The following is a 22,557-nucleotide window of genomic DNA, read 5'->3' as shown; positions in this document are numbered from 1 at the left end:
AAATAACCGTGGAAGACCTGAAGAGGAAGGTGGATATTACTGAAAAGAGCAAAAAGGGCAAAGGTATTGAATTTGAAAACGTGAAGGGACAACTGGAAGAAGCTGAAGAGGCCATCACTAAGTTGTAGTTATCTCCTGTCAATTCTTATATCGTGAAGTAAACAACATACCAAGATGATGCTCGGAAGTTTCCGCTTATCGGATCTCCACATGACCTTGTTAAGGATTCTCCAAGTGCCCTTTAACTGCGAGAATGCCATTACCGCAAGAGAATTTGCAGCCCCATGCACGGCATTGAAAGCGGAAATGGAAGCTGGGAGGCCATTGCTTTCATAAGGAGTTATGAGCCAGGGAAGCAGAGGATAGCCAACCCACCAAGTAAGTATTCTCTAATCTCTACTCTAGATAAAGTTCTAAAATTTTCATTCAAACGCTGTCCACCTTCACAGAGCTTGAAAAATCCTGAACACATGTCACCTTTCCTCCTTCTCACACACTATATACATGTCACCTTTGCTCCCTCACACACTAGATCCGCCCAGGCGGCCTAGGTGCGGCCTAGATCCTCCCAGGCCGCCCAGGCGCCGCCTAGATCTGCCTACCAGGCCGCCCAGGCGCCGTCTAGATCCTCTCGGCCGCCCAAACGCCGCCTAGATCCTCCCGGGCCGCCTAGGCCCCCCTAACTCCACTGGTGTCGGTGTCCTCCCGCCTAGCGCCTAGGCCGATATCTCGAACACTGCTCAAAACCTGGAACGGGCTTGCTCTGTGCCCTAAACATTCATAGTGATGAGTTCGAGTCCGATTCGCCGGAATATTAAAAACAAACCGAGTATAGCCGAACGGCTATACTATTTTAAAAAAAATTAAGAAAATACCCCGCCCGTTAACGTTGTTCTCGCCATCATGCCAAGTAACAAGGAAAAAGAAACCAGAAGTTTATATTTTGAAATGAGAAGAATGTTTGAGATAATAAGGAAGACTTGGGGTACATCAATATCAGGTATAGTTTTCTTTGACAATTGAGATTAGGAAGACTTGAGATCAGGTAAAGTCCTTTTCTCTCTGTCCCTGGCAGCTGGTATAGTTTGGATATAATTAATTTACACCAATATCAGGTGATTTTCTTTGACAATAGTTTATTCATATCGAATATGTATAGTGCATTAGCAGGTGCTCATGTTTAAGAGTACTTTTTAGCAATATCCTGGAGGTGGGAGCACAGCTTTACTGGTCTAGACAACAAACATGAACATGTGATCAGAACCATTTATCACTTTGACTTCATCTGGTGGATTTAACTATTCTACGAATTAGATTTCTTCGCCTATCCTTGTTGAGGAAAAAAATTGGAAATTCTATACATAGAATCTAAATTACCTTAACTACAAGGCTTGTTCTTCTATTCCTTCACTGCTCAATGTAACAACGTTCATCCACAAAGTGCATTCACTTCTTAAAAATCTCCATATATGGCCTCAAAGAGTCATGAGGATCTCAAAGCACTCTTTCCAGCATTGTCTGACTGTGGCCCAGTTGCCTGACTCAAAGAAACTCAAAGAGTTTTCGTCGAGACTTGGCCTCATTGGTTGGCAAGATCTCATTTTATCACTTCAACTCAAAGGAATAAATGATGCTCTGCAAAAATCTGTGCTGATAAGTTCATTCTTTTGGAAGTTTACTTCTCTTCCTCAAAACAGAGTTCCTGAAATCTTGTTAAGCTGCAGGCAAAGAGAAACCAGTTTAGTTTGGATAAGTCGTGATCACGAGGAACGAATGAAACTAAAAGTGAAAGAAAGAAGTTGACTGTAGTAAATTCAAAATAAAATCAAACCCTATAGTAAGAGCAATCACTAGTTTACTGGGAAGCATAATGAAACTCATTTCAAAGAGACTTACTGGTTCAGAAGAACATTAGGATTGTAGGGAAACAGATTCTTTTGGTGTAGACCTTCAATAGAAATTTTAAGTAAAAGTAAGCACTCTTTGGCTTCTTTGAAATACTGTCCTCCATTTTGGGTGTGCTTGCAGCCATTTTCATTTTCTTCATCATGTTCATCATCAAGAAATGTAAGATGATTTTTTGTTGGTGCAAGAGAATCCTCTCCCCAGGAACTCGAGCCACCCAATGAAACTTTTCTTGTCTTGCAAAATGATTGATTTGTAGCTTGCCCACCCACTAGAAATTCCACAAATAAGCTCCATGAATCACACACTTTACGCAAGCACCTAAAAGAGAATGCATTAAGGACGGTAAGAAGCAAATGAAAGATACAAAGAGTTGCAATTAAAAACAACTGTCTGGGTTCAACCAAATTGATTCTTGTTTTGCTAATTAGTTAAGAAGTCATGTAAAAGCAGAGGGTTAATGTTTTATAGTTTAGTCACCCAGGTCGACACCAGAAAAATGCAGCCCACCACGGTTTAGATTTCATAAGTTAAGAGAAGGTGTAGAAAGAGAAAAGACCTTAAAATATATTCTGCACAACTGATTCCGGTATCTTTGAAATAAGGTAATCAAGAAGCACCTGATGGTCATAGCTCAACTGCAAAGAAAGTGCACAATGTCAGTGATTCTTTTTTATTATGCAATACCATATTCTTCAAATTAACAACTAGGAGGCATGCCGCGAAGTGGAAATGCAGATATGTAAATGTCCAAGAGTGAGCATCTTGCCTCTAATAGGAAAAGATGGAACAAGAGTACAGGATTGAAAAGATCTGAGACACTGAAAAGTGAATTGCCATTCGAATCCTATAATGCAACCTTTTCCTTTTCATCCCTATATAAACAAAAAATCTTGTTAAAAGGAATCCGTGACGATAACTTTTAAAACAATGGAAAACTAGGATATTAATTCCTTACTGTTCTGCACAACAAGGTACACAAAGCAGATGCAAGAGCACTTTGAATAATACATCATCCTACAGTTCAAAAACAAGCCAAGAAATGAGGACATGAGTCTAAAAAACTGCAAGAAAAATACGACAAATGAAGAATACAGAACTGGAATTTTAGTACGTGAAATTGTTGAATAAGATGATGCATTCAGATAGACAAAACAAAATATGGATACAATTTTTCTTTTTTTGGGTCTGGGTGAATAGATTGCCTATTTTGCTTATATCACGTTGCATATAAACATAGACAAAAAAACTCCTAGTTTCAAAGATAAAGAAGACATACCTCTTTGATATACAGTTGGATGAAGGATTTGGCAAAGTCAACACATTCTACAAAATACATTTCATGGTCCACTGTCATATTAGCTGGAAGATGCCCTTGAAGCCAGTTATAAAGCTCCAAGAGACCTTTCTTTCTTAGACAGTAACATTAGGCTTCTAGTACTAGAAAGAAATCAATAAAGCAGAAAGGCATTGGTGAGCAATGCCAATGCGCCTCCCTCCACTAACCGACCTCTCCCTGCATGCGTGTTGACGACTAATTTATCCTTTCCTTTTCTTTACCCCAACCAAGACCACCAGGGAGGAATTATGAATCTCTCATTCCCTCTTCATTTGCCACCCAATTCTCACTCTCTCAACTCAACAACAGAAACACAGTTTTCTATCTCTTCCTTTCACTCCACACAAAACAAACCCCTCATTTCTTATGCCTTTCCTTATTTTATGTCACCTTTCCTCCTTCTCACACACTATATACATGTCACCTTTGCTCCTTCGCACCAGCAAGCTTCGTCTGTCTTCATTTGGAAAATAAAAAAAAAGGACACGAGTCACAACCCGCCCACGCCGCCTAGATCCTCCCAGGCCCCCTAGGCGCCGCCTAGATCCTCCAAGGCCGCCTAGGCTCCGCCTAGATCCTCCCAGCCGCCTAGGCCCCCTAACTCCCGGTGTCGGTGTCCTCCCGCCTAGCGCCTAGGCCGATATCTCGAACACTGCTCAAAACACTGGCGGGCTTGCTCTGTGCCTAGGCGTTCGTAGTGATGAGTTCGAGTCCGATTCGCCAGATTTTTTTTTTTTCAAAACCGAGTATAGCCGCACGGCTATACTATTTAAAAAAAATTAAGAAAATAACGAGTAAAGCCGCCCGGCAATACTGTTTTTAGAAAATTAGGTACAAACGGGATCTACCATATGAACCACCTTTGGCTACCATTTTTTCTCTCATTGTTCCTTCTTTTTGTGTAAAATTTGAATTTTATAACTATTGTGCACAAATTACAATAATTTGAGAAAATTTTGATAAATCACATCAACATGTCATGTGGATATGTATACAAGCAATAAAATAACTTCTCAAGTGAGTCAGCGAATTACTAAAGTATTTTCATGATCACCAATTTATTGATTCGATTTAGCACTCCGGACATAAATTTGTTTTGGTAAGGCTCCATTAACATAATATTTTAAACGTATAGCCGCACGGCTATACCCTAGAAATATCATAATCTAAATTTCACTTTTTTAATTAATTTATTTAGTAGTTATGTTTTAATTATTATTTACTTAGTGAATAATTAGAATTTAAGTACTTTATTAAAGAAAAAAATTAAAAAACCAATTACTATTTATTAAGTAATATATTTATGAAGTTAATTAAAATATTTAATACTAATTATTCACAAAACAAATAATGATTAAAACATAATTACTAATGAAAGTAATTAAATAAGGCTAAGATTTTATTGAATTACTAAAAAGAAATTTTAAAATAAAAATGTATTGACCTAAAGATACTAAGTTTATACTTATTATTTAAAAAAACCTCTGCCGACGAACTTCTGTTGGCACAGGTCTATCTTGGTGCAATTTTGCCAAATTAGACCTCTCCCGACGACAATTCGTCGGCCTAGGAAACTTTCCTCAGGAGAGGTCTAATCCGGCAAATAGTTTCTGGCATAGACCTATGGTCTTCTTGCTATTTATTTATTTTTTGTTAAATATAAAATTAGTTTCTTTACTTTTATTTTTTGCCCAACTTCTTTAATTTCATATATATGTCATTAAGTAATATCTTTGCCTTTTTTAATTACTTTAATTAGTAATTATATTATTATTCGAATATTGACACTCCGCTATACTGTTTACATATTCGAATATATTTAGGGAATATGACAAAGGGCACCTAAAAAGATAAGCAACGTCATTATATCACCTCTCATACACATGCAACACACAAACAAGACATAAATTTTCTTTCAACCCTAAGCGCACACAAACAAACAAAGCTAGAACGTAAATACATACCACGTCTAATTGATTCATTATCTCAAGGCTCAGCTTTGCTACAGAGAAATCCATATTTTTATTGTTATATTTAACAGTATAGCCGCTTGGCTATACTCTATATGTTAAAAGAGAGTATCGCCGAACGGCTATACTCCGTAAAAAGAATATTTTAAAAGAATGGCCGCACGACTGTACTCCATAAAAAGAATATTTTAGAGTGACTACACGCCATAAATAGAATATTTTACGAGTATAGCGGCTCGGATTTTCCGTTTTTAAAGACGTTCTCATAACAATTCGAGACCCTTCCTTCATATGTAGCTGAAGAGATGAATGTCCATATCAATCTCAAAGTAGTTAGGACCCTGCATGTGAGAGAGCTTGATAAAGTCAAACAACATGGTTTTTATGTTTAATCTTCTTAACACTCAGCAACATAAATGTTCAATGTTTAACTTGTAAAAATTGTGCCGGGGGCGTGAAAGAACTTGTTTGTCATTATATGCATGTACAAGCTTCTTCTCAGTAGAACTCCGACTGAGATCTTCAGGATTTACCACCCCAGCCAAGATCTTTAGTCTTTCTCTGAAAGGTACAGTGGAGTCTTTTGCAAATCCTTCAACTTTTTCCGTCACATCGTCAACCATTTTCTAAAAGCATCATTCAAATATACCAATAGACTAAGTGTTCCAATAGAACATAAGATCATTTCCATAAGGGAGAGTACATCAGAATAAAGTACATGCCTATCCAAATGGATGAAGTTGCATACAAAATGAAGTTACCTTGATGTTGTCCTGGAATTGAGGAGAGATGTCGTTATCAAAATTCTCAGAAACTTTGAAATACATTACAAGACTCATCCCCTCTCCATTACTATCACCAAGAAACATTGCAGCAGGATAAGTAGGCAACTGCAACAAGGCGCAGAGCAATATCATTAGATATTGCCAAAATATAACAAACTAAACATAACAAGATAAAACAATTCTGAAAAAATACATGTATGTTTACAATGACCATTTTCCCGTTTGCTTTCACTTTGGGAAGCTCAGGATGCTGGGCAATGTGATGTATCTTTTTGGGGCATACAGACACATCAACACATATTGGAGTACATGGACTGTAGTTCGGAGCAGTTGACTTTCGTTATCTCTGGATGGTAGACCAACATAAAATAATATTATCATTAGCAAGGCAGAACAGAGTAATTAGTTGCAAATGTCTAAATTCAGTTAAGGTTGGTTTTGACAAAAGAAAAAACCAAAGTCATACTTGAAATAGTTCTCGCCACGAAATTTAAAAGTTGAGGGTGGAATCTTAGACCAAGATCCTAAAGTCGGCTTCTCTACTCTACAACATGGAATGATATATCCTGGTCTAGGACGATACAAAAACCTTTTTGATTGACCTGCAGATATAATCATTGAAATGTTCGGTAATATACATGTACATCAATCCCAATATTCTAAGTTTTCTTTCTATTCAAAGAAAATTGAATCATTTGAATGCTTACATTGTTCAATGGAGATAAGTCGGCTTCTCTAATCTTATCGTTGAAACTTACAGAAGGTACCAGTCGAGATAAGCCGGATTTCAGGGCATTGTCTTGAATTTTTTCATTAAAATCACTTCCAACCTCTGTAAGTCCTTTAAAGCTTCCATAAGAGTGATCTAATATATTCTTCCTCTTACTGTAAACTTCATCAGCCTTCCCTAAGTGAGAAAGCTCATAGCCCTGTGTATCAATAAGCGAAAACCGATTTGATTCCCTGAGCTCATCTTTGCCTGTGATTTTATCTGATTTACCTCCATCAATTATCATATAGCTTTGGTATTCTTCATACTTACACTCATTATCAACAAAGCGAGCAAATCTTTCATGCTGAAGTACTTGGCCACTTGAGATATTCCCAACTGGATTGCTTGCCAATGGAAAACCATCTGTAGAATAAGTGAAGAAAATTAAGAAAACAAAACAAAATCATTTTCCAATAAGCAGCTCAAGAAAAATTACTTCAGTAGTAATGACGTCTTGCAATCAAACAAGACCACAAGGCTTTCATTCTGTAATATGTAGTTACAGGCTGATGGCCAATACCTCCATGTATACTGATAAAGTCATCATCCGAGTCAGACTCCAGAATACTCACTGAGTCAAACCAAGCTTCCTCTTGGAAAATTACTGCAAATGAATAACTTTCAAAATATGAGATTCAAGAGCTATGAATTTTCTTGTCAGCATTATTGGTTGAAATTGAATGACAGTTGAAATCTGATGAAAGAAAGCAAACACCATTCGAATCATATTGACTATGGTGCCATTGCAGCTGGGTGAGATGGAATGTTGAATTAGAAACCTTAGATCTTCTGTGAGTAGTTGTTGCACCATTCTTAAAGTTTACACGAAGAAACTGATTGACAGCATAGTCACTCAAGCGAGCTCCTGCATCACTATCTATTTTCTTGAAACTGGTATTTCTTTTCTTGGTACCATCTCAAGCGGAGCAGGTTGCCTATCTAAGGTGTTTGATAACCCGCTGACAGTGTTTTTTCCAAGGTTTCATTGTTTTGGATGGGATTGACATGCAACCAGCCATTGTGGCTTCTAAATCATGCAAGTCCCAACTACAATGATGCCATCATCAAGTCCTCTCCAACCTGTGTGCCTACAAATGAAACAAAATACATCAGAGAAGATTAAAGGATTTCTAGAAAGCAGTTTCTATGATCACAAATAATCATGAGAACGCAATCAATTCTATCATCATGAGACTGTTTCAGTAATTTATGGCTGAAACGCTAGAATAGTTAACCACCTTAACACTTGGAAATTATTAGAAACAAACTGATGACACACATAGGTCTCTATGTTTAATAAGTATGGTGGCACTATCAGAAAGCACCTTGGTTAGAAGCGACTGGTAAATTGAAGCACTACACTAGTTATTCAATCAATTTGTAGATGAAAATTTGTGCAATCATCATAAAAATCAAATGTCTGATTCAAACCTTCTCAAACAAAGTGGGATGTCTCTATCCCAGTCCCATAGATAAGCAACTTATCTATCTTAAGCACCAAATCTTTAGTTCTGGCTCACTAGAACACAAACATGACCAGAAAACAAAAAGATAGTACAACAACCTCAAGAACAACTCAACAAAACCCTAGTCCCTGTACTTGCTATTATCTTTCTTAAGCCCCAAATCTTTAGTTCTTACTCTGGTTTAATTAATTAGGACCTTTCTCTTAAGTAGTTGGTATTTGCAAAGTAAATGGGAGCATCAATCTCAAGTATGAGAATTTGAGAATTCCAGGTACATTGCTTTGCATTGGGGTACTGCTCAACATTTCTGTAAACCATGGAATTTGGAAGGTTTCCTTGAACAAAAGTCCTTGGCCTTGCCACAAACAAAAGTACCCTGAACACAAAAATTGCAACTTACACAGAAGCAAAAAAAAATTAGTTCTAATGCGTAGTTTTAAGTTGTTAGATATAGTGTTACTGTCACACACAATAATGATACGTACCGCTAAGACTGGTCCAATTTCAATGCTGCCAAAAACAACGTCGATATAGACACTCATGCAGACAACAAAGTCAAACTTGTCAACCTTCCAGAGGTGAATTGCGGCTTCATTGTCTATGACAACAAGCAAAGCCCGACTATGTGTTTCTATGTCTGTATATTCCCCAAGTCTGATTCGGTCAGGATTTCCAACTACTCATCCAACTTAGGCCAAACCAGATTCCTAACAATTACATACTACTTTTACATGCGAAAATCTCTATTGCTCCCTCTAGCAATAACTTTTCGACCACATCCTTATATTTTCAGGATGCAAAACACATAATCAAAAGCAAATTTTTGTATAGTGGCCATCAGAAATTGAAGCGAGTTCATAATTTAGCTAAAGTCAGGGAAAAAAAAAGGACTCGCCTAGACCCGCCTAGCGCCTAGGCCGATTTTTCCAACACCCTAACTGAACAAAAGCACAGTTTATAGGTTTTGAGTTCTAATTATGAACATCATTACCGAATTTAACATTACAGAACAAAATCCACCACCTGTTCTAGATTTCTTTGCATCATAGATTTTCCAAAATAAGCATAATATAAAGATAATTTAGTTAAAACTACAAGTAATCTGAATGCATTCCACTAAAAAGCAGGAAGCAGAGTAATTGGAGACTAAGCTTAGTAAAAAGAAAAACCTTGGGTTAAAGAAACTATCCCACCAGTCAGAGTCTACGGCTTTAGGCTTGACTGGTACAAAGCTTTCTTCAATTTCCTATATTTCTTGCATTTCCTTGATTTCTTGGGAGGTGCCATGAGAGCTCAAATGAGAAATTGCCCCGCTTTTTTGGCCTTGAACTTGAAGCTACACAGGCAGGGAGGGAAATGTAAAGCTCGCCATTTTTGGCCTTTTTAAAAAAAAAAAATTAAATGGTATAGCCGACCGGCTATACTATTTAAATACTATATTTAAATGATATAGCCGAGCGGTACTCTTTAAAAGGACGCTGTAGCAACTGACCACAGTCAGACTGAAGCAGTAAAGGAACACAAGAATAAATATTCCTCTTCAGAATCATTGGTTGAGAAGGAATTGGGCGTGGACAAATTAGGGATCTCTAAGAGATTTACAGAGCCCCATCAAGAAGGCAACAAGAGAAGGATTCTAGAAAGACTTGATTCTGATGTACAAAAGTTGACAAACCTTCAAATAACCGTGGAAGACCTGAAGAGGAAGGTGGATATTGCTGAAAAGAGCAAAAAGGGCAAAGGTATTGAATTTGAAAACGTGAAGGGACAGCTGGAAGAAGCTGAAGAGGCCATCACTAAGTTGTAATATATCTCCTGTCAATTCTTATATCGTGAAGTAAACATGCCAAGATGATGCTAGGAAGTTTCCGCTTATCGGATCTCCACATGACCATGTTAAGGATTCTCCAAGTGCCCTTTAACTGTGAAAATGCCATTACCGCTCCGCAAGAGACTTTGCAGCCCCATGCACGGCATTGAAAGCGGAAATGGAAGCTGGGAGGCCATTGCTTTCGTAAGGAGTTATGAGCCAGGGAAGCAGATGATAGGCAACCCACCAACTAAGTATTCTCTAATCTCTACTCCAGATAAAGTTCTAAAATTTTCATTCAAACGCTGTCCACCTTCACAGAGCTTGAAAAATCCTGAACACAATTATAAGTCTAGACACAGTCATTCCCCCAGGCCAACCAGTTACAATGTCAAGAAACCTCATCTCATGGTCAACAATTCCCTGCAGAAAGAGCATGATGTGGTTGTCCACCAGGTCACAACAATCGTCTGATGTTTGAATGGTAGGAAGGGTCATAATGATATGTGTACCATCTATCCACAACAATTGGGCAATCCAGAGGCTTCTTCAAGTTTGGACTTTATTTCTTCCATTCTGTAGGAATCATGTGTCAGCCATGTGTCAACTATCTTAGAAGTCTGTACCTGATACATTTTTTAAGCAGGAAAATTTCCAATCATGGTCTGCAAAGTTGCCTTGGGGAATAGTTGCTGTACGCTGAATATTCCTCTTTTGCCTGGCGAGTTAGCAAGTTCAACATTCATGCATTGCATCATCCATAAGGAAGAATCCCCATCAAACCATAAACCCTGAAAAGAACCCAAAGGATATGAGAAGAGGCTAGCAGGTGAAAACTCTACTTTCTTAAGGAACAAATCATAAGAATGAAAGCGTAATTGTTAAAAATAAATAATTAGATAAATCAAAGCTTCACCATTTTCAGAAACAATTAGTGTACCTTTTAAGTGCAAGTGCTGCACATTGTCCTTACAGACAAAAATATATATGGCTAAATTCCAAAGTGGCCCTTCTAACAACACTTCAATGAGTAAGTCATAATTTCTCATGCTTTAGGGGTCACTGAAGTCCGGTTAACTCACATCCAACCCTTCCTCAGGCGAGATAAATCTACGTAAATAAGACAAAAGAAGAGCTTCTCTTGGAGGACAAAGGAAAAAAAACAAAACAAGATAAACAATACAGGAAAGAAGCATGGACTAACAACATTCAAGGGTGCTCAGCATCCCCGATTAACATCTTTAACTAATCAACTGATATGCTAGCTGTAGAATGTAATAATATAAACAAGGCAGAATGCCCAATTCGCACTAGCACTGGTCTTTTATTTCTGATATTCAAAACCCCAAAGAACCTGATTCCTAGTATTAATATTTGAGGCAAATATTCAGAAACTAATATGATTTGTGTTTATTGTTTGTTAGGCAGGCGGATTGTGATGGACATCTACTCCCATCTTTCTTGTAGAATCTGAGCAACTGTTGATTATAAAGCTCCTCAACCACAGATCTATCTTTGTTATTCAGACCGAGATGGTGTAATCCAATGCCAAACTGAAGGTGTGCCTCAGGTTAAAGAACCATCTGCTGGGCTTCTTCTGGCATACTAAGAAACTGCCTTAGATGTTCATCTGACGTTGCCAACTTCAATAACAGAAAAGCACAACCAAAAAAAAAAAAAAAAAACGAATCAACGCAGCAGCCGAAACCAAAAAAAAAAAAAATCGAAGCTTGAGTTGAGAGAGAGGCTCAAGACCGAGTATTTAAATTTTGAAGATTGGACTGCGAGTGCAAGCTTCGTGTTCGTTTCTCTGTCTCTGCCTCCCTCCACTAACCGACCTCTCCCTGCATGCGTGTTGACGACTAATTTATCCTTTCCTATTCTTTACCCCAACCAAGACCACCAGGATTTATAAATCTCTCGTTCCCTCTTCATTTGCCTCCCAATTCTCACTCTCTCAACAACAGAAACACAGTTTTCTATCTCTTCCTTTCACTCCACACGAAACAAACCCATCATTTCTTATGCCTTTCCTTATTTTATGTCACATTTCCTCCTTCTCACACACTATATACATGTCACCTTTGCTCCTTCGCACCAGCAAGCTTCGTCATCTTCATTTGGAAAAAAGGACACAACCGCCTGGCGCCCGCCAGCCGCCTAGATCTGCCCGGGCTCGCTAGGCGCGCCTAGATCCTCCCAGGCCGCCTAGGCCGATATCTCGAACACTGCTCAAAACTAGGAATGGCCTTGCTCTGTGCCATAGACGTTCGTAGTGATGAGTACGAGTCCGATTCGCAGAGTATTTTTTTTTAAAAAAAACCAATTATAGCCGCACGGCTATACTATTAAAGCCGTCCGGCTATACAACTCGGTTTTATTAAGTTTTTTTAAAAAAGAACTGTACAGCCGAACGGCTATGCTCGGTTTGATCCTAATTTTTGTTAAAAATAGTCGAGCCGTACGGCTATACTCTAGTTTTAAAAAAACGTATAGCCGTTCGGCTATACAACTCGGTTTTATTAAGTTTTTTTTAAAAAGAACTGTACAGCCGAACGGCTATGCTCGGTTTGATTGTACGGCTATACTCCTTTTTTCTGGTTTTAAAAAAACGTATAGCCACCTGGCTTTACTAGTTTGGCATGTGGAGCTATGTGCTGGGCGGGTGTTTATATATATATAGTATAGCCTTTCGGCTATACCCGGTTTTTGAATTTGTTTTAACAAGTAGTATAGCCGTCCGGCTATACACGTTTTTATTAATTTAGTATAGCCGTGCGGCTAGACTAGATTTTTATTTTATTTTTTGAGAAATAGTATAGCCGCACGGCTTTACTGGGGTTTTGGTTTTATTTTATTTATTTTTAATAAATATTATAGCCAGGCTTTTTATATATAGTGGGATCCTTCTTTTCTTTTAAAATCGAGTAGAGCCACTTCGAAGATACAAAAATTTCTCGAAATAAGGCTCTATATCGTACATATAATTATTGTTTATTTGACTTTTATTGTGCGTAGGTCATGAGTTGCTTAAGCATTATAGTAGTCTCTCTCTGCAGAGTTCCAACAATAACAAGAACACAAATTATCCTATTCATATTGCCCAAAACCTCAAACAAAATTCAACTGGATCTAAAGCTCCTCTCTACTCCGTCTCACCAAACATAATATCAAAGTTCTATTTTGTATACTATAAACATAACAGTTAGCTCCCAAAAACAAAGAGGCATATATATATATATATATATATATATATATATATATATATAAGATATCACTTCGCAAAGATTTAGGCAGGTCCCATTCATTAAACTGGATACCTCTATGTAAATCCCATCTCCTAGGTGTTATTTGCAACATCTTTTTTATTGTTTTGTATATTGAGACAAAGTTCGGGGGATACATTTAGAGATGTTGTATAAACGTTGTAGTTTGTATCATCAAAAGACAACCATATTATTGTCTTGATATGCAGTCAAGTTAAAAACAAGGAAGAGCTAGCCTAACTATATCAGCTCGGCCGTTTGTCGCATTTCTTGCACATTTTTTTATGCAACCAAATTATATGCCCTTTGTTTGAACATCCGGCCATTGGTTGGTCAAAGGCCGTCACTTTGCACCATAACAAATACAAACCAGACAAACTACGATATTCACGAGAGAGAGAGAGAGAGAGAGAGAGAGAGACGGAGACAGGGACAGAGTCAGAGACAGAGACGCTGTTTGTTTCTTTATAAATTGAAAGACTAGGGCTAGCCGCGTTTAAGTACGTATCACAATTAATTACACGCTACGTGCGTACAACTTACAAGTGTGATGCAATAGACACTAGTTAATATTGATAACTAGTATCATCAATGGCTTCTAAAGCAATTCCTGCCTCAATTCTTGTGTTGAGGGTCGTCACTCTTTTAGCCTTAGTTGCTTCAGTTGTCGTGCTGGTTACCGACCACTTCACGCTTCAAGATGGACCTGTGCAAACAGGGTTAAAATCATGTAAAATACTTGCAAGAATACAAGGCTATTGTAGTATAGATGCTCATGCAAAGTCGTTCTCCTCAAGGACTATTTAGCAATTTATGTGAAAACAATTTCTAATTAACTAACTAAAATTAAAAGTAGAGAAAGATGAATATGAAGTTGGTTGATTCTAAAAACAAATATTAAACAAAAACAAATACGATTGAAGGAAGAAGTTTTGAATATCAATTTATAAAAGCACTAGGGTTTCACCATCACCTAACAATCCTACGAATTTTTACCAATTACTTATGATTTGCACATGCCACTTTGAAGGTTAGGTTTTCCTAATTTGTATTCTACTTAGAACCTCCAACGTAGAACTTATATGTAACATGCAACTCATCCGGACGTTCGGATCAAATCTGAACATGAAAGACTCATTAAGTTTTGTGAAAATCCTTTGAAAAATCATGCAACCCTTAAGACGTGGTGTTCATCTTACGTGAAATTACAATTATTAATCACAAAAAGCTAGCATCAATTTCAGGGAACCTTCCGACCAAAATTGCATCTAATTACTTTTCTAAAGATCCTAATGGTGATCAGGCATTAAGACAATTAGATAGTTTAAAACAGTGATTAACAATTCAAAGCATGCATGCACTCAAACATAAGCAATTAAATAAAAATCACATATTCATGCTAAGGCTCAAGGCTTCACCCTAGCAAAAGAGATTTTAGTTACGAATACTCATAATTGAAATCCAAGAAAATATCATTAAGAAGAATAACAATGAAAACACCTGAAAGTCGCAAAAATCCAAAACCCTAGCGATTGCTCCCAAAATCCAAAAAGAAGTCAAAAGGGAGTCCTCAAAAGTTTCTGTGAAAAAGAGCTTAAATACCTCCTAAAACCTAGCTACCCAATCCCCACAAGGAAACTAAGTTAAAATAAAATAAGACTGAGAAATAAAGTCCAAATTGGATTAGGAGAATATGCCCAGCCAAGTTTTGGTCTCAAATCTCCTCCAAATCTGGCCCAAGATAGCTCGTTTTAAAGATAAAAATATTCTGAACACTTCTCCAGAAGGCCACGAACCCATATGAGGTCATCTTGGGCTCCAAAAATGCAATACAAGCCCTAAACGTCAATATTCATTTATTCTCTAGGAAATCATCGCTTGGTGGAAAAGTATGATATTTTGATACGATCAAGCTAAGTGACTCACATACGTCCTCCAACTGGAATTACTCCAAAATTCGTCCATTTGATTATGTTTTTCTTCAGAGGAAGTTGAAAGACCTATATTGAAAATATAATTCAAAGTATCAAAATCCTGCCAAAATATACTAAGAATGGAATTAAATATATAATATAAAATTGACTCATCAGCACCCAACAGCATTTTCAGGATATCCATACATACAGGTACATATCATTTTCAGCACCGTATTCGTCGATCTCTTTTTTTTCTTCTTAATTAAATTTTCCTGACGATGGATATTGTTAAATAATATATAATTAATGTTATGTGTTTGCATGATTAAAAATGGGCAGGTTCGTGCTTGCTACAGCAGCAATTGGAGCAGCTTACACGTTAATACAGTTACCTTTTGATATATACTATGCCTGCGCCCAAAAGAGGTTGATACGCAACGAATGCATGCCTGAGTTTGATTTCTATGCAGACAAGGTTCGGAAAATCACTCTAATAATTAGAAACCTAGCTAATCACAAGTGTTATTGAGTAATTAGTTACTTAAATTATTATTATTATAAGATTAATTTTTGCTTGATGACATGATGACATGGAAATGTGTGTGCATCCAGTTGGTTAGCTTGGTTCTAGCTTCGGGCGTGGGTGCTGGTTTTGGTGTGGGTTTTGAGTTCAAAAGAGTCCTCAATGATTTATTTCTACTGCTTTTAGCACTAGGCGAGGATCCTGTAAGTTTGGATGAAGAACAATCCAAGGATAATGCTTTCTTTAACAGGGCAAATATTGCTACCGGAGTTTTGTTGGTGGGAGCCATTTGCATGGCTGTGATTTCAGTGCTTTCCTCCATCAATCGAACTTCAAATAGAGGTTTCTTCGGTTAATTAAGATTAATCTTTCTTTAATCAAATATATATATACGTCCTAACTACCTACAGGAAGCCGGAAGTTGAATAAAAAGATCATGTTGTCCATTCATTTTCGGGGTTCATTATCTTTGTTATTTGTTTAATTTCCACTTCATTTATAAATTATATATCCGTCCCAATAAATATGAATCTATCTGCTTCCTTCACTTATGTAACAAAGGGGGAAAAGCAACATCTATTTAGTCTTCTTTCTTTGTAAATCACTCTGCTACTATAGCCTTATGTTGTTATTTTGCGAATTCAAATTCAAGCATGTGGTGCAATAGTTTAAACTGAAGGGGAGGGAGATTTCTCACACACATACACACAACTATTTATAGCGTTTCCGTGAAATAAATAATAAAAAAAGATCAAGTCCATGGGCCATTTGGAAGCAAGCCAGTTGTTTGGGCTTAGGTAGCCCACAATATTTCTGCGGCAAAACCTGAAGCTGTGATTGTGAAATGAGAATACGAAATTGAAGGTGTGATTGTGACATAGGATAGGAGATAGATATAGGATAGGACCATGAACTCAATTTTACTGATTACGTGAAATGAAGGCTACACCTACAATGTAATGTATGCATATATAATCATAATGGATCTTGTCGTTGGTTCCTTTTTCATAAAGAAGCGGGCTTTTATCTTTTGGATTTGATGCTTTGACTTTTGGACTTGCACAGGCAGACTTCTCTTTTTGGATTTTAAAGATCAAGTCTTCCCCACTCACATGCCTTGTTTCTTCAGTTATCGATATATTATTATCAACTTTTTTTTTTTTGCCAATCGACCCTATATATTATTATCAACTTTGTTTGTAAGAGAAATTATAAGGGGGTATGTATGTAATGTATGGATTAAAAAGATGCCAAATGAACGGGTCCCTCCCTACACCCTACTTGGAAAAAAAAGAAGAAAAAAAATTGATGATTAGGGTTTGTTGGGCCAACTTTTGATGATTATTTTATATATATCTGATAACTTCAAATGGAAATGAGAGAGAAACATACATCATATATGGAAATCCATGGCCTTTAGATCCTTCCCTGCAAAGCATATGTCACACTCATGTATGGAAGCTTTTTGGTTGTAAATACCATACCACCTTTGTTAATTGTTATCTTTATTCTCTCTCTTTCCTTTTTCCTAGCGTGTGTATGTGACAGGTTAGGTTACCACTTACATTTTACAACTTCTATTGGGTTGGGGGGGGTGAGATCACTTTATCTTTGCTTTGCTTTGCTTTCCTACACAACCCACCCACGAGAGCATCCAAATTCTATTATTTTTCCTGCCAGATGATGACACATACACCAAGTGACAGGGTGCGGGTACACGTGTCACATGGTTTTGCCTCGATTTTGTGATACTTTGGTTCACTCCTGGGTGAGTAGATCCGCCTACTTTTTGGATATTTGTCTTTCGTGTGAGAGGATCCAATAGCACTAGCACTAGCACTAGCACTAGCACTACCATGGTTTGAAAGCCTCGAAGCCTTGTTGAAGGTGATGGAGAGGGGAGAGGGAGAGGGGAGACGAGAGAGGAGAGGCACATGGAGACCAAAAGGTCATCTTCCTATAAAAGGGTACACATCATCACAACCAAAAAGATATAACAAAGAGAAAAGGGGGATGAAAAGAAGAGAAAAAGGAAACTAGAAGAAAGAAAAAGAGAGAAACAACAACCCACGCTCCCATGTCCTACTAGCTGCTAGATTATTATTCATTATTGTACGTCCGTTTACTTCTTCAACCCACGTTAATTAATTTTTATTTTTCCTCTTTGGCAAGAATAAAAGAAAGAAGGAATCATGTTCTAAAGAGAGAGAGAGAGAGAAGGAAAGGGGGTGAAGTTGAGTTGGGAAGGAAGCTTCAACCTAGCTTACCAAAACTAACTTATATGTTGGGAAAAAGGAAAAAAGACTCGATCGCTTTTTTGTGAGCAAGTGACAAACCTTTGGAAAGAATTCACTGGAAATCTATTGATATCTGTCTCTTTCTTGTTTGGTTCATGTCCATTATGGGTCCTGAAACCAGTCTTTAGCTTTTTTAATATTGCAAACTGCAAAGCCCCCTTTACCCCCAACCCACCATTCTTTTGTGTCTGCTAGGGAGGGAGAGCATTATCAACATCCATCTTGTGACAATTTAATTAATTATCTAGACAAAAACAAAAACCAAAAACCAAAAACCAAAAAACAAAAACAAAATTATTATTTAAATTCTTAAAAAGAAATTGTAAAGACTTTTGATATCTTTGAGAAGGGGATTTGCCTTGAAAATATAGACAAGAAGTAAATGGCAATGGCCAACATCCCACACCTCCCTTGTTGATCTCTTGATACAATGATGATTGAACAACATGTGTTTGTCTCGTGCAAATTAAAGCTGTATGTATTGACCAACGAAATTGACATGTATATATCTTGCTTTGTTTGTAGCCTTGAATTAATTCTTGATATCTCTTTATATGTTTGTCCATATACCTATGTATTAATAAATTATTACGAGTAAGAAGGGAACAAAAGAAAGAGGAAGGCAGGAGAGGATACCATCAATATGACAACATGATCGAGAGATATGCCTTCAATCGGGACATGCATGCTTCCAATGCCTTTTTTACCACACACATATATCAAAATTAATTATTGCTACGTGGCCCTTTAAATAATTAAGACACTAGCTAGTACAATTATTTATTTAAGTATGCCCAATCTTTTCATTTCTTTCGTTATATTTTTTATTATTATTAATTTGCTCACTGTATAAATTATTAGACCATGTTTCTTATGATCATTTTTTCCAGTCACTAATTCCAACATAACAAGGGACGGGATTGTTGTCCTCATTTTCCATATGTTTCTTTGTGTTTCTCGTATAATTTTTCGACACGTGTTCAAACACTTATCTTCAACATGACACTGTTAACTTGAATAAATTAGAAAAATATGCAGCTACTGTATTGAGGCGGGTGTGTACAATATTATGATATCGTGAAGAATATAAATAAGGACGAAAATGACAAGGGAAACTTCTGAAAGGAATAAGAAGAAGCCAAGGAAGTAGGGTTTGAGAATGAGTGCTGCTAAGAAGAGATGACAAGGGAGAGGAAAGTAACAGGAAATTATTTAAAATTGGCCCTTGAAGTTAAAGGGGAAGGGGACCCTTCCTTCCTTCAAAGTGCAAAGTGCAAGGTGGCTTAGCTTTAGCTAGCTCCACTCCAAGGCAAACTTACTTGATCAGCAGTTGCGAGTCTTGGAGGGCTCTGCGTCACCGAGTCACTGCCTGCTTCATTATCAGCCGACCAACAGAATCCTCGGCCCAACTCCAAATGTCCATGTCTATCCTCTCTCTCTCTCTCTCTCTCTCTCTCTCTCTCTCTCTCTCTCTCTCTCTCTTCTCTGTATGTATATATATATATATATATATATGTATATGATGCTGACAGCTAGACTCCAATCAGTCTCTTGATTCTCTGTCTCTCTCTCTGTCTCTCTGTATTGGTGTGAAAATACAGGATATATACATCTAAGCTAGCTAGCTACATATTGAAATTGAGGGATATATGGCCCCCTGCGCCCCTCATCAATTGATCGTATGTGTGTGTGTATATATATATATATATATATATATATTTGAGTTTGACGGCTGCTGGTACACGTGTAAGGCATCTAAGGGTTTTGTCCTTATGTTTAGAGATGGGACAATCCCAGTCCACCAGTAACATCATGCATATGCGCTCCTCCTCTTGTAGTGCACAAATATTGATTCTCATCCCTTCTGCTTGCTTGCTAGTCTGTCATCATCAGTCATGTATATAATATATGACATGTATATACATGCAGTAAGTAACAAAACTCTGCAATAGTACAGTCCCATCTATATGGCAATTGACAGTGAATTCTTACAAATTATGTAAGATTACATCGAGAATTTATGCATACACTTATAATTAAACAAGCTCCCCTGAGACTTGAGACCAGAGGCAGGGGAGGAGAGCCTGCCCTTTATTTACGTTGTAACATATTACATTACATATATGCATATGCTTCTTCCGAACCAAAAAAAAAAAAAAAAGAAGAAGAAGAAAAAGAAACCGTATGCATTAGATATATATATATATATATATATATATGCATTCTGAGTAACGTGATACAATGATGAATTTACATATACGAAGGATCAACCATATCTTTTTGCTTTCAGCTTTTTACAATCAATAAGTTTCTTCAAAGAAGGTGCGAAAAAGCTGCAGGGGGTTGCTCGCTCTGCTGGTTTATTTCTACATCTTATATATACATAATTATATATACAGAGCTTTTTAATTGGTGTCGGTATTTCACGGTGCACTTGCACGTGCAGATGAAATCCATGTTTGATCTGCTTGTTTAGTTTAAGTATCAAAGGATGAACATGATCTGTTCTGAAACCTTAAAGTAAAATAATGTGTCATCTCTCCATCTCTCTCTCTCTCTCTCTCTCACATTCTTATCTTCTATATATGCAGCAGGTACAACTGTCTTTTACTTTTACTTTGCACACTGCATTGGCTATTCAGAAAATTGCATCTGGGACAATTAAGCAATATAGCTAGTTTTGATGCATGCTTATCTATTCACCCCTTTCCAGAACTATAAATATATATGTATATATGCAAAGAATATTAAAGATGCCCTGCCTGTACACAAAACATCTGATGCGGGGGGAGGGAGAGAGAGAGAGAGAGAGAGAGTAGCTAGCTGGAAAGGGAATTGCAAATACCAGCATTTCAGTAATGCTTGTGGAATCAGCATATCTACATAACCTTGTGCCATGTACCTGAATGTTGCTTAACCAAACTTAATGAGCTTAATTACCTGTTTTCGACTTAAAAAATACATGTTTAACTCATAACTAAGAGGAAATAATAATAAAATTATAAACAGATAGAACAAAGAAGAAAACAAGCAGTCAGATATAATAGATTTTATATATCAATTTAAAATATTTTTATCATATATACCAAAATTCTGCGAAGCCTATAAATGAAAGGAAAGATCTATGTTATAATATTGGTCGGGTATATTGTCAGCTTGGTCAGCAGCAAAGGAGAGGAGCTTATAATACAAACAAATACAAAAGGGACAAGGGCATCGGGAAACAGTGTGATAGGGGACCCCATTTCCTCCGCCCACCCATCATGAAATTATTAGACGACAGAGATACCATTATTCACCCAAACATTCATTCATTCATACCCTCACCACCGCATCCGTATGTATATCTGATGATGATCTGATCTATCTTACATTTGATTTGAATTATACATACAATAGTCATATATATAGACCCCTCATAATGATGCAGCGTGACAAAGAATGGCTACAGTTTTAGCCTAGAACATGTAATTTTGGAATCCACCAGGAAGATATGAGGAAACCTTAAGGTTTTTTGAGTCACGGACAAATTTGTTTAAATACCGATAGAAACCCTATGAATAAACAAGGAATTAAAATAGAAAAAATAACAAAGTTTCCCAAAAATGTAAAAACATAAAAACTGGACTTTGGGCTGCTAAATTATTTCGAATGCCTGAAAAAGTCCATATATCTTGGCAAAGAGGTGAGTTTTATTCGTGACGCCGTTTTTTTCGAATCAACAGGTCTGGGCTCAGTTCTGAGCTCATAGCCCAAATATATAGTTTGCCTGATTTACCCTTGTGCACGTGTCTCTCCAACTCCTTTTTGATTGCTTCCACCATATATTCTACATCACATAAGTATTTAAATCCTCAAACTTTGCCTCATTTTAAACATGCATGCATGCCCATATGTTAACTTAAGGTTGCCTAAGCCTTCATTAAACATTTTTATTTAAATGATCTTCGACCCAAATCAATCACTAGCTTTTCATAAGTGACCAACCTATTGCATATACGAATGTGTTGGATGAAATGTCTAAAAAGAGACTTGGGCAGGTATGGTTTTTCCAGTCCTATAAAAAAAAAAAAAAGAGAAAATTATAAATCCATCACTGCATATAAGTTTAATGCAAAGTATTCATGCATGGTTTATTACTTTATTTGATAGAGGGTTTATTCGTTTCCATGTTTCATTTCTTTTTTGTCTTATATAATTGTATAAATTAATTACTGGTAGGCTTGTGAAGCATTTTTTTCATGGAACTGGGCCAACCTGAAAGAATATGAGTCTGCAGCCACTTGGTTTCGACCCCACCTCAACCCATTCTCAATTCATCCCTGAGAGAGAGAGAGAGAGAGAGAGAGAGAGAGAGAGAGAGAGAGAGAGAGTAATAATAATGAACAAGAAAAACAAAGCTGCTCCTGTCCTATATATACATATATATAAAATGGAAAATTAACTTTGTTAATTGTTTATGGTGTAGAAGGAATGGGGGGATGATGGGATTTAGATTCTTAACACAT

General features: G+C 37.1%; 2 pseudogenes; both read right to left on the bottom strand.

Annotated features, from left to right (window-relative positions):
• Window positions 1-1,892: 1,892 nt before the first annotated feature.
• Window positions 1,893-3,262, bottom strand: LOC148915456 (uncharacterized; annotated as a pseudogene).
• Window positions 3,263-5,477: 2,215 nt separating this feature from the next.
• Window positions 5,478-8,832, bottom strand: LOC103338930 (uncharacterized; annotated as a pseudogene).
• Between the last annotated feature and the right edge of the window lie 13,725 nt (window positions 8,833-22,557).

This window comes from Prunus mume, linkage group LG7 (assembly GCF_029339155.1).
Source record: "Prunus mume cultivar Tortuosa linkage group LG7, ASM2933915v1, whole genome shotgun sequence".
In the NCBI taxonomy this organism is placed as follows: Eukaryota; Viridiplantae; Streptophyta; class Magnoliopsida; order Rosales; family Rosaceae; genus Prunus; species Prunus mume.
Note: the sequence above shows the minus strand (reverse complement) of the source record. Positions and strands in the feature narration are given on the sequence as shown.